The sequence below is a fragment of the Cibotium barometz genome, chromosome 32, assembly GCF_041138505.1.
Source record: "Cibotium barometz isolate CiBa-2024 chromosome 32, ASM4113850v1, whole genome shotgun sequence".
In the NCBI taxonomy this organism is placed as follows: Eukaryota; Viridiplantae; Streptophyta; class Polypodiopsida; order Cyatheales; family Cibotiaceae; genus Cibotium; species Cibotium barometz.
In genome coordinates, this window is record NC_141077.1 from 2,250,789 (window position 1) to 2,263,296 (window position 12,508).

Below are 12,508 nucleotides of genomic sequence, written 5' to 3' on the forward strand. Positions count from 1 at the left end.
GTCGGGTGCTTCATAAACTTTGTGATTTCTCGTAGAGCTGACGAATGCTCTACGAAACGCCTTTGTCTAGGCTGCGTTTTGGACAATCAGGAAGGACTGCTTGATTTCCTGGATCTTGAGGCTTTCAGAACACCCATCTTCTTCCCAGTAGATGAGGGAGCTGCATTGTCAATGGGTCTAACTGTATGCCTTACACGAGCCATCTGAAAACGCAAGAAAAAGCAGAAAACTTAGCTACTCAGTAGTACACGATTAACAATTCACCATAAAGCGAGAGAGGGTGGCCAAGAAAGCAATATGCACTTCCTCGCGTTATGGTGAATCCATTCACCATAACGCGAGATGAAGGCCCACAGAAACACAATAATCCTCCTCGCATTATGGTGAATTAATTGACACCAATAAGAGGCGGATTATCGTGCATCCTTTGAGCTTTGATCTTGCGTTATAGTGATTTGATTCACCATAACGCGAGACTAAGAGCCAGTCAAAGCAAAACAATCCTCCTCGCGTTATAGTGAATCGATTTACTACAACGGGAGGAGGATTCTCCCGAATCTCTTACCATTCCGTCTTGCATTTTGGTGATTCAATTCACCATAACACATAGAGCAGTATTGAGATTCTAATGACTCATCGTCTGCTTTACGGTGAATCGAATCACCATGACAGAGGGCAAACAGTCGAAGGAAAAACAAAACAATCAAGGAGTATACAAGAAACTCACAAAACAATCAAGTAATACACTTTCATCACATTCTATGAGTGGAAATAGATGGAGACTGTCGTGTAGGAGGTGAATTAATTGACACCAATAAGAGGTGGATTATCGTGAATCCTTTGCCCTTTGGTCTTGCGTTATGGTGAATCGATTCACCATAACGCGAGACTAAGGGCCAGTCAAAGCAAAACAATCCTCCTCGCATTATAGTGAATCGATGAGGAGGATTATCGCGAATCTCTTACGTTTGCCTTCTGCCATGGTGATTCGATTCACCATAAGACATGGAGCGTATTGAGATTCTAATGGCCCGTCGTGTGCTTTAAGGTGAATCGAATCACCATGGCAGAAGGCAAACAGTCGAAGAAAAAACAATGGCATAGGGGAAACAGAAAAAACAAAACAAACAAGCAATATACAAGAAACTTACAAAACAATCAAGTAATATACAGAAACTTACATTTCTTGCGTGAGAATGGATGGAGACTATCGTGCAGGAGGTGGAATGTCGGTTCAGTACTGTGGCGGTAGTCGGAAGTAACCTGGAGGCAAGCAGGAGGACGGACAAGGCAAAATCGATAAGACGACGAAAAGGTGGCGTGATTAACGGCTTTGATTAATCTTTAGAGCGAACACACGTGCTGGCGGGCTGCCAGGGCGACTAGGCGGCACTGACGTGTCGCATAGCATTAAAAAGGACTTTGATTGAACTTTATAACTTGTACACGTGCTAGGTACACGGCGGGCTGCCACATGGCATTCATGGAATGGCGGGTGAAAACGCGGCGCTGACGTGTCGCATAGCATTAAAAACGGATTTTCTAGTATACTCATCTCATTTATTGCCTCTCTTGGAGTTCGTATTCTCATTTATCTCACCACCAACGGCCTTCATCTCCATCAATGACTGACTATCTCCTCCAACCCTCCTTCATCAATCATCCTCCTTCATCCTCCTGTATCCAACGTCAAAGACAAACCTCCAACCTCCTTCATCTCCATCTCCTGCGATGTTTGTATACAATTCATTTTCCTGGTATTTTTATCTCTTTTGTGCTTCCTTCTTCTTTTGTTATTTCGTTCTTTTGGTTTCATTCGTGGAGAACTCCTTGAAAACCTATGACTCCTTGCCTTATGGTGAATTGACTGCGAAGAAGAGTATTTCAATTCGTTTGACACCTCCTCTCTCAGTATGGGTACTTGAGAACTATCTTTATTTGTAATTCACCATAATGTAAGAGGCGTTGCCCAAAGGATGATAAAGTCATCATGTTGCAGTGAATCAATTCACCATAACGCGAGCGAAGGTCCCATAGGAAGCACAATATTCCTCCTCGCATTATGGTGAATCGATTCACCATAACGCGAGAAGAGGTCCTGGACTAAGCTGCAATTTTATTTGCGTTAGGGAAAATAGATTCACTACAATGCGAGGAGGAATACCTGGATTCCTCTGGCATCTCCTCTCGCATTATGTTGAATCCATTCACACCACACAGAGATTTGTTGTTTAAGATGGACTGTCTCTTGATTCATTGCTTGAACTAATATTTTCCATGTCTTATCTACACCCTTGAATTCAGCCATGGCGCAAGTTCAAGTCGAGTTTGATGTGGACGAAGAGATTAAAGAAACACCTGCAACTCTGTTGTATGACTTCCTCTACAAATGTCGACATCATGATTTGCACCCTGCAATTTTGTTGATGTTCAATTGCGATTTTTCTCTGGAGGATACATTTTCTAGCCATCATGGATACTTTGAAGAGGCAAAGCAAGAGTTTGACGAGCTCACAAATGAAGAACCAATGATGATTCATGGGAAAAATCACATTCATTTTAATCTCAAGGTGTCGCCGGAGAAGAAGCAGAGGTTAAACAGGGATTGGCACAAGGTACCATGTGATAAGAAGAGAGCTTTGCTATGCCCTTTTCACAAAAGAAAATGCCGCTTGATGGAATACTCTTATGCCTTCTTATGCCTTCTTATGCTTCTTGCACATGAACGTGCAATTAACAGATGAAGAATGTACAGAACCGTATGCAACAAATGAAAGTGAAGACATGATTTCTCGTCAGGCTAGTCCCACCGTTGAGGATGTTGCAGAAGAGGAGGACACTCCTCATGTGATTGAGGAGTTCAATGTTGAAGAAGAGAGGAAGCTCAGTTCGGCGGTTGATATTGAGGCAGTTAGAGAACAAGACAGTGATATAGGACAGCTTGTGATTGAAGCAGATGACTCCTCCCCCATTCCAATGCCATTACTCCCCTCCTACCAAGTAGGAGATTCAGAGTATATATTGCTGACAGACATACAACATGTATTTAACTTAAGGGAGGACCATTGCATAGCTTTCATAGCCCAAAATCTGGAGGTCGATGACAATTTTGTAGATGATGATGGGATAGATAAGTACTTACTAGTGGATAGCCATGTGAAAGACACCGAGTTCCTATCTGCTGCAGCAACACTAAAGATGATCTATGCTGATGCCCTTAAATATGAAGGAAAAGATGCCATAGAGGAAGAGCTACAAGAAGCAAGGGAAAGACTGAATATTACCAACATGGGAGGGTTTAGGGATGTGCCAAATAAGTCAGCGAAAACCGTTCCTAGTTCGAGCACTAATTTATGGCAAGACGCCTTGCTTGAAGCAGATGAGAACCAAGAGGTTAGTTTTTTTTTTGTTGTGGATTTTGCTTTATCAACTTTGTCCTGAAATGTTTGGTGATGTTGTTTCTGGCTAATGCTCCTTTATTTTTTCAGTTGGAAATATATGAAGACACATTCCTCAAACGTGCTTCAGGCAAGCGTATGGCGGGATCGGGCCACGATTTGACACTAGGAACATATATACATCGCCTAAAATTCCCTCAAATTGTGATATTTCACGCTAGCTTCTCCAAGGACAATGCAAGTTTTCCTCTGATGGCGATAAAGACTCTATCCAGGTACTTAGGTGGCTATCACTTAAGGCTGAATGCAAACAAGGCAATACTTCTGGAGCGGCAAGCAGCTGTTCGAATCTTTGGAGAGGGACCTGGAGTATATTCGTTGAGATGTAAATATTATTTAACATATGTTGCTTACGGGTCACGCATGTGGAATCACAGATCCTAATCTGTTGAGTGATTGCGGGAAGAAGCATCTTCTTAGAACAACAAGGCCAAAGGTCCCTGTTGTGCCATTGATAGAGGATGAAGAAGATGATGCAGAAACTTCATCAAGAAAGGCTCGGCTGGGGGAAGTCTCTGCTCCAGATTAACAGATTTAGATTGTTCCAGTTGTTAAGAAGTTTCTTCATATTTCTCAATACTCTTCTTACTTACCATTGAAAACTATGAAATGTATATATATTGAAAACATGTATATGGGACATAGATGAAAGCTCTTGTTCTTTTAAAATCTTTCACAGTTACATTATTGTTTTACAATATGTATTTCAATGATCAATTTTCTTCCACACTCTGCCCTGTCTTTGTCGTTGTCTTAACCATTCAGCATGATTCTGCTTTCCCTGTGAGGAGACATATATTGAACGTCTCCGTTCAGCCTGAACCTTTCTTATTGCACATGACACAGCTGATTCAGACTGTTTGATCTTCACACGAGCCCTCACTTGAATCCGCCTATACCACCACTGACATAGTTGCTTCATGGGATTACTTTTCTTCATTCCTCCTCCATGTTGAGTGGCCCTTTGATAGGCACAACGTGCTTGCCAATGAGATCTTTCCATGCCTTGGGTAGACCAAATCCCAAGGCTTCCAAACTCTTCCGCAAAAAAGGTTCCATGTGCATGCAAAATGTGCTACAAATGCTCAACAACAACAAGACATTTAGTATCGTACAATATTTTTTGAACAACAAAAAATACTCAAAGCTGTAGGTTTTCAAGTAATAACCATGTATTGTGTCAAGTTTGTCGCACCCCATGCCTTTTCATAGCTAGTGTAGAACTCTGTCACAACTGCCTCAAATTTCTCAACATCCCCATCTTCAAACCTTGCTTTTTGCAACAAAGGTGCTAGGCGATCAAGTGCCAACCACGCTTTGGCCTTTGCCACCCTTGCTTGTCCTGAAGAGCCTCGATCAGGTACAGCTGCATGAAGCTTCCTCCACACCTCAAAATCTGTACCCAGATGACCTCTCTGGGTATGATTAGATAAGAACTTTCTGGCTTTTGCACCTCGAAAACATCGTTTGCTAGGAACATTTCTGGTCTTCCCTGATCTTCTCAAGTCCTTCTCAATCTTCACTTGACCACAATGTAAACCTGCATCTGAAAGCACTTGCTCTATTTTTTTAATAGTTCTTTCACTCTCTACTGCTGGTTTGATATTCCATGAAAATTCGATGTACATGTAGACTAGTTTCTCAATTATTCTAACCAGCGCATGCAAAACACAAATATGAACTCTGATCAAAGGGATAGGAAGAATTGGATCCCAATTAGGATCCACTCCTGGAGCATCACGATTTGGGGCTTCACGCCTATTACTGATTGCATTTAGGCATTTCCATTCTCTCTCTTTTCCTCCTTTGGAGACACCTCGTTCGGTCATGCAATATAGGCAAGGATACTTGGCCATTGCTCCTTGGGAAATACCAAACATGCATTTCAAGGTTTTAAGATCTACAGCCAGGTGCCATTCAACCTCATATTCACCATATCCTTCTACATGAAGCTTTTCGCCACTGCTGCTGGATAGTGGAAGGAAGCTCAGTCTGGTTGAAGTACCACTTTAAAATTTCATGGGTCTCTGTTGGAACCTGTTAACAACAACAGTTAGATTGTCTACAACATCATAACAAGAGGATAGCAACATAATATTCTTTTTTTAAAAATGGATAGCACGTCACCTCAAATGCAACCAGCCACCAAATCTCATTTTCGGATTGTACACTAAAGTGCTTCTCATCAGCATTACTGATACTTGCATCCAAAGCTCTATTCATTAAAGTAATGCTAACCCTTTCCAGCTTCTGTCCTTTAATCACCTCACTCTCATCAAGTTTTAAAACAAATTTCAGCCTTCCATTGCACTCATGTACACTGATGTCATAAAATTTCACCATAGCCATTTGTAATTTCCGAACATCCATGATGAAATTGTTGAACTCTGTAAGCTCTATGATTTTCTGTTCCCCGCTCTTTTTAGTCACTGTCAATGTACTAGACACATGACAAGGCTCTCCAACAAGTTCGACCATTCCCAAGTTGAGAATATTTCGAGCTTTATTCACGTGAAATGGTTTTGGAATGGGAATTACTGTTTTTTTTCCAAGCTTACAATTGAAACCCTCTTTAACTTTGTTAAACAACATCCTGTAAGACTTTGTGCTTATACCAGCCATGTCACATATACCTTGTGCATCTGCAGGCGTGAATGCTTCACTCACCTCCTGCAAGGATTGCTTTGCTATGTCTGATCGAAGTCTTGCAAACTTAGGATGCTGTATTGCTGACTCCACGATGTCTTTTGTCAGAACTTTGCCAAATATATCAGAACCTTGCTCTTTTGGACCCACAACATCTGTGACCATCCTGAAGCAACAACGATAGCTATTTCAGTCCATCATTCATCTAACTATACCACCCCCACACCCAATCCCCCATCTCCAAAAAAGGAACTAAAGATGAAAATGAAAAGTGAGTGCTCAAAGAAATTTAAGCTCAAAGAAATTATAGATCCCAATACCTGCAAGCTTTTACACGACGCTTCCATTGGCCACCTCCAACATTGAGTTCTTCCAATGGTTTGATCTGTCTCTTGCGTAATCGAGCACCCAATGGCGTGTCTTTCAAATATTGCAATTTTCTGTTGAACTTTTCAAGTTGTTTTCAAAGGTGTGCATTCTCACTCTCCAATGTGAAATTGTTGATTTCTCGAACTGCCAAAATTTCATCCTTCTCCTTAATAGTGTCCTGCATCTTACAAATAGTCTGTTGCAAATGATCAAACTCTTTTTGTAACCCAGCACAAACTTTTGCTTTATCCTCGTTTGAAGCTTGCAAAGCTGTTGTGATCGATGCCAAGTAAAAATTCGCACCTTCAAGCATTTTTATTCTGGCATCTCTATCACTCAAATGTCTTTCAAAGATACTTTGACATTGGCCAAACAGTCTTTTGCAATATCCAAGCAATCCATTTTCACCCTCACACACAAACTTGAAGAAACTTGTCAACCCAAAGAATGATGGAGATTGAGAGGAGGTTGGATCTGGTGGGTAAATACTACCATCCAACCATAGGTCCATATTTTTCTTTCCTTCATTTCGAAGCTCAGTAATGTGGGCTTCGCATGCTGGCCTAGACCAATTTCTCTTACAGCAGGGAGCATAATCGGGTTCTACTTGGAAGTGGATGTCCACCTTTTTCTTCTTTTGCTTCACAGGTTCCATTGCATTGTTCTGTGCTTTAACAACACCAAAAAGCATCATGAACTCACACTTTAACCAAAAAAAACCAAAGATATTACACTTATCTCCCGTGAAGAAGATTGCTTCATTAAAACCAAAAGACAACATCACTAAATAATACCTCCTTGTCCATCAAACAAACTTGTTGGTATCCTGGATGAACCAAAATGTACAGAGTACTTGTAAGCACAACCCTCACTTGAAAAAGGTAAGAAATGGGATTGTTATTCATGCACAAGCAGGTATGGCGCATGAAGAACAAATACTTTTCCATCCTTTTTCAAAACTTTCCGCCTTGAGAAGAAGAGAAAATCAAAAACCTCCCGCTCAAAACAATTCGGATTTGGAGTGGTTGTGGTTGTGGAGTCGGGAAGACAATGAGGGAGACAATGTAAGATGATGGGTTGCAGGGATGAAGTTCGGTTCAAGTTTGGTTAGCAAAGTTGGCTTCGTTACATTCAAAAGTGTAATTAAGAAAGAGAGTGGTGTCTTTTTTCAATAAAATAAGGCACCATAGTGGGAATAAAAAACTATACTTAAGAGGCATTGTTTTGAATTAAAAAACACCCTACATGTCAGTTAATGGAATAAAGAACTCAAAAATGACGCACGTACCATCCAATATTATATGTGGGTTTATTGGCTTGCTTTGTCCACATCACCATCCCAAGGGATCTCTTACAAGGCCCCTTTTTGAGTCCAAATTTTCCCTAATGGAAATGGGGCCTCAACTTTGTTGGGCCATTCAAGCATCCAACTCGTTTCACCAGTTCACAAGTATATCCTAGTAGCTATACAGATTACAACACTAAGTGGGTAGAAGCTCGTGCTCTCCGGGATAACACTGCACAATCAACTGCCAAATTTCTCTATGAGATGATCATCACTCTCTTCGAATGTCCCATCGAGTTGATTAGTGAACAAGGCAAACACTTTGTCAATGATGTCATCAAACAGTTGGTCACCCAACATCTCATCATCCATAAAAGATCCACAATTTACTATCCCCAAGCTAAATCAACCAACAAAATTCTTAAGAAGATTCTCACAAAACTGGTCAATCAAAATCACAATGACTGGGATGAAAAGCTATATTCAGCTTTATGGGCTTTCAGCACAGCATACCGGAATGACTCCATTCAAATTAGTATATGGCACAGAAGCAGTTTTCCCAATGGAATTCTTAGTACCAAGACTCCGCATTATTATTTCATAAAAGTTAAGCCCAGAAGAATCCCTACAGCATCACTTGGATCAACTCCTTTCCTTGGATGAAACACGCTTCCAAAGTTTTTTCGTCACCAAGGTCATCTAGAAGAGAAGGAAGAAATGGGTTGACCATCACTCCAAGTTCCAAATATTCAAAGAAGAAGATCCAGTTCTCTTATTCCAGTCTCGAATGGGCCCCCATCCCGAAGAATCAGAGCTCCGATGGACAGGACCATTCTGGATTATGGAAAAATTCTATGATGGCACTTTCCTTCTCGGCATACTCAATGATCAACGGTTTTAGAAGCCAGTCACAACGGCTATCGCTTGCGACCCTACCATGCACCAATGCCACCAAATTCATTCATGAATGCGAAAACCCCACTAATCCACTACCTGGGCATCCATCACCTCCACGACGTCACTCCTCTCCCAACAATCATGAAAGATCTAGCTCAAGCGCTCACCGACATAATGCAGTGCCATCAAGAATCGACATTCACTCTGCGCCAATCCTACATATGGTAACTCTTTTTAAACCCCCATAGGATACAACTAATACAATTTTCTTTGTTTGTTTGCACATACAGTAACCCATTCCACCACAAGCTCTAAGCCCTCGCCTCCAACCATCCTCTACACTCTCTCTTCCCTTCCATCTGCTCTGCACACAGTCATGAAGAATACCATCTATCTCCCCAAGAGCAACCTTCCCACTCTAGAAAATCCCATCCCCAAACCTAAAACTAGAGTACCACCTGAATGTAAACCCACCCCCCTAAAGAACCCCACACTTTCCATTGCCCAGAGCCTATAGATCCTTCTCTTCTTCTCCCAGACCACAATTACCATCACCCCAAAAAGAAGCCCACAACTTACAGACCCATCCACAATCTCGAAGCAGTTTCATCGATGAAGGACAACCATCAAGGGATGCCAGCCAGTATCCTTACAACAAAGGGATGCCAGCCAGTATCCTTACAAAACAAAGGGACAAGCCACCGGCAACCAAAGAGAAACCATTTTTCTCACCACACTAGAGATCAAGGCATGAAGTACAGAAACTCACTCTTGGATACCTCGACAGTCAAAGTTCAAGGGACAAAGATAGTTACCATGAAAGGAAAGGGAAAAGAAACCACCAACCTGCACGAGGAAGATTCATTACCAAATGACACCAGCCAAACAGTTCCAAAGAAGACAATATGGTTCTGAAGTTACCAATAGCACTACAATCTCCGAAGGACAACAACACCAAGAAGGCACATATTCAAGGATCATTAGGCAACACCTTTGCCGCCTTCTTGGTACTCCTACTAGATGTAGCGAGTATATCACTAGCAGAGGTAGGGCCATCCTCACCTCAACCAGAAGAGAGCAGTCCCTCACCAACCTCAAATTGCACAATAATAGAGATAGAGAAGAATACTGTATTACTAAAGTGAAACAATAGATGAAAAATCCCCACACATGTGTGCTCATGTGAAGGGAGCGTCAATGGCTAATCTAGAACCGCTAAGATGGAGGTTGGTTGTTGCTAGTAGAAGCTAGGGAGTAAACTAATAGTGATGACTAATGAACTGTGTGGGGAAGGGGCTAGTCGTGTTTCTATACAGGCTTGTAGACACGAGGGTGGCCTTGACATGATCGTGTAGGTCTACGGTCATAGTTACTGCCTCTGTCCACGGTGTAGACTCGACCCCACCTCTCCCACGACCATTTGAGCTCATCTTGGGCCCCATTCGGGCACCCCGTAATGTCAAGATAGGGTGTCCAAGTTGAAAGTCTAGAAACTACTTGGTCTTGGTGACTTGTAAAAGGGTTGAAAGTCCAAAAGCTACTTGGTCTTGGTGACTTGTAAAAGGGTAGAAGAAGCATGCATAATTAAGCGATTATGGCTAAGATTAAGGCAATAGGGACATTCTAGTGGCCACATATTCCATGGTTTGCGAGGTGTTACTCCATTTTGGCCACATACTAGTTATGGCTAAGATCAAGGTAATGGACATTCTAGTGGCCACATACTGCATGGCTTGTGAGGTGCTACTCCGTTTCGGTTGTGTATGAAAGCTCTTTAGAGTTATAACTACTTGTACTTAGAGCTCACATTATGTGAGCTATTTCTAATGAGATTAGTCTTTATGATTACACCTTGTGTGATGAGCCTTAATTCTTGTTTATCATTGTGTTAGAATTTATGCTTTGCTTTGATCCTCCCTAGCTATGTAAGAATTGAACACAAAGTTGAAGCTAGCACTCCTTGTTGTTGTTACTCTCAATTTACATGCAAAGATATGTTAAGCCTTGGATATGGTCTTCTCCCATTTCATGTAAGAGTTATCTATCATAAGTGCTTTAAAGAGGCAAAAAACTAGCCTACTATCTTAACTGTTTTCCTCATGGTTCTCTACCCGATGGGTCTTGTCTTGGATCTTTATCATAAATTTTAATTCCTCCATACACTTGGAATACATGGGAAGAAATAACTAAAAATGTATGTAAGGGCTTACTTAATTGAAATTAAGAATATGATTGTTTCTCTCCAATGGAGCAAAAATGTATGTAATTGAAATTCAGAATATGATTTTTTAACTCTCCAATGAGCAAAAAATAGGATTGTTTTAAATTCTTTGTCACTATCTACCCTTGCCTAGTCATTTTTACATTGTGCATTGTCTCACACACAATTGTGGTACTTTGTACAAGTTGTAGAGTCTATATCTTTTTCTCATTGTTTCTTAGGGAAACTTCAAAATACGTCATCATGGCATAAAGACACCTTGGATTTTGTATATGATGACTTACTTTTGTCTCCACCTCTCTTTGGTGAGGGTATTTTTTCTAAATCACCAAAAATATCTACCACAACACCGTCATCCATCATCCATCATATTTATAAGATTTTGACTTTCTTCTCCTTACCCAAATAGAAAAATTTAAATATCCAAAATTCATCAATTGTCAACTATGTGTATGGACAAGGCTATAAGAAATCAAATTGTCCAAAAAATCAAGAGATCTAAAGCTATAAATTGTGTGTGGACAAGGCTATGAGAAATTAAATTGTGCTACAAAAAATCAAGAGATCTAAAGCTATATATGTTGGAAACCATCATATACTAAGATACTAAGATTGATTTCTTTTCTTTCATTCTTACTTTTAACACAATTTTATAGCTAGAGGTCTTTTTTAAAATAAATTAAAATTTAACTATGTTATTATATAAGAAGTAATGAACCTTATACACATTCTTTAGGTACTTAGGTGAGCTTTGACATCCCAAACGGATTCTTTAAATTGGCATAAATTGTCTTTCTTAGCCAATGAGTCTTTTCACTTCACATGGGATGCTTTGGATAAACCAATCTTAAAGTAGAAAACTCTTTTAAATGTGAATATGGCCTCATGCACCCTTATAAAATTAGATAAACTAGGGGTTTATGAAAAATCAAGTTGATTATAGTCTTGAGGGAATCTCTTTGAAAAATTGTAAGATATCATCCTCATAGTTCACCCAAAAACGTGTATCTGTTTATGCATATCTCGCTTCTTAGCCTCTAATGTATTTGACTTAAATATTTATAGTAGGGGTGTTAATAGTAAATATTTATAATAGGGGTGTTAATAATAAATATTCTTTTTAGCTAAGTATCTATAGTTTCAAGAGATGATGTATATAAAGGTATGAATGAGATTTATTTATTACCCTTTCAGTGCTGGTGATATGTAGTTTTTAGGAGATGATCTATATAAATGTATGAAGGAGATTATTACCCTTTTAGTGTTGGTGATATGTAGGTTTTCCAAAAAGTTAATCCTTGGTAAATATATCTTAACTTAGGCACATAGTTTGAATTTATATCAAGCCTTTTGTGAAAGATAAACCAAAATATCTTGGGCATTAAAAGTGATTAGACTTCCAAAAATAGGAGTAAATGCACTTAACTAAATAAACTTGGCTAATTTGATTCGTAAAGCTTCACCTAAATTGAACTTCTAGTTGGAAAGCTTCATGTGGAAGAGACAAAAAAATGCAAGGCCTCATCCATGAATCACAACCGTTTGCTTCCTTCAATTGTGTAAGCACAAACTTGCTTAGAGTCTTCACTAGCTAATTTATTAAGGACTTATGCTTGTTGAAAATATGAGGCA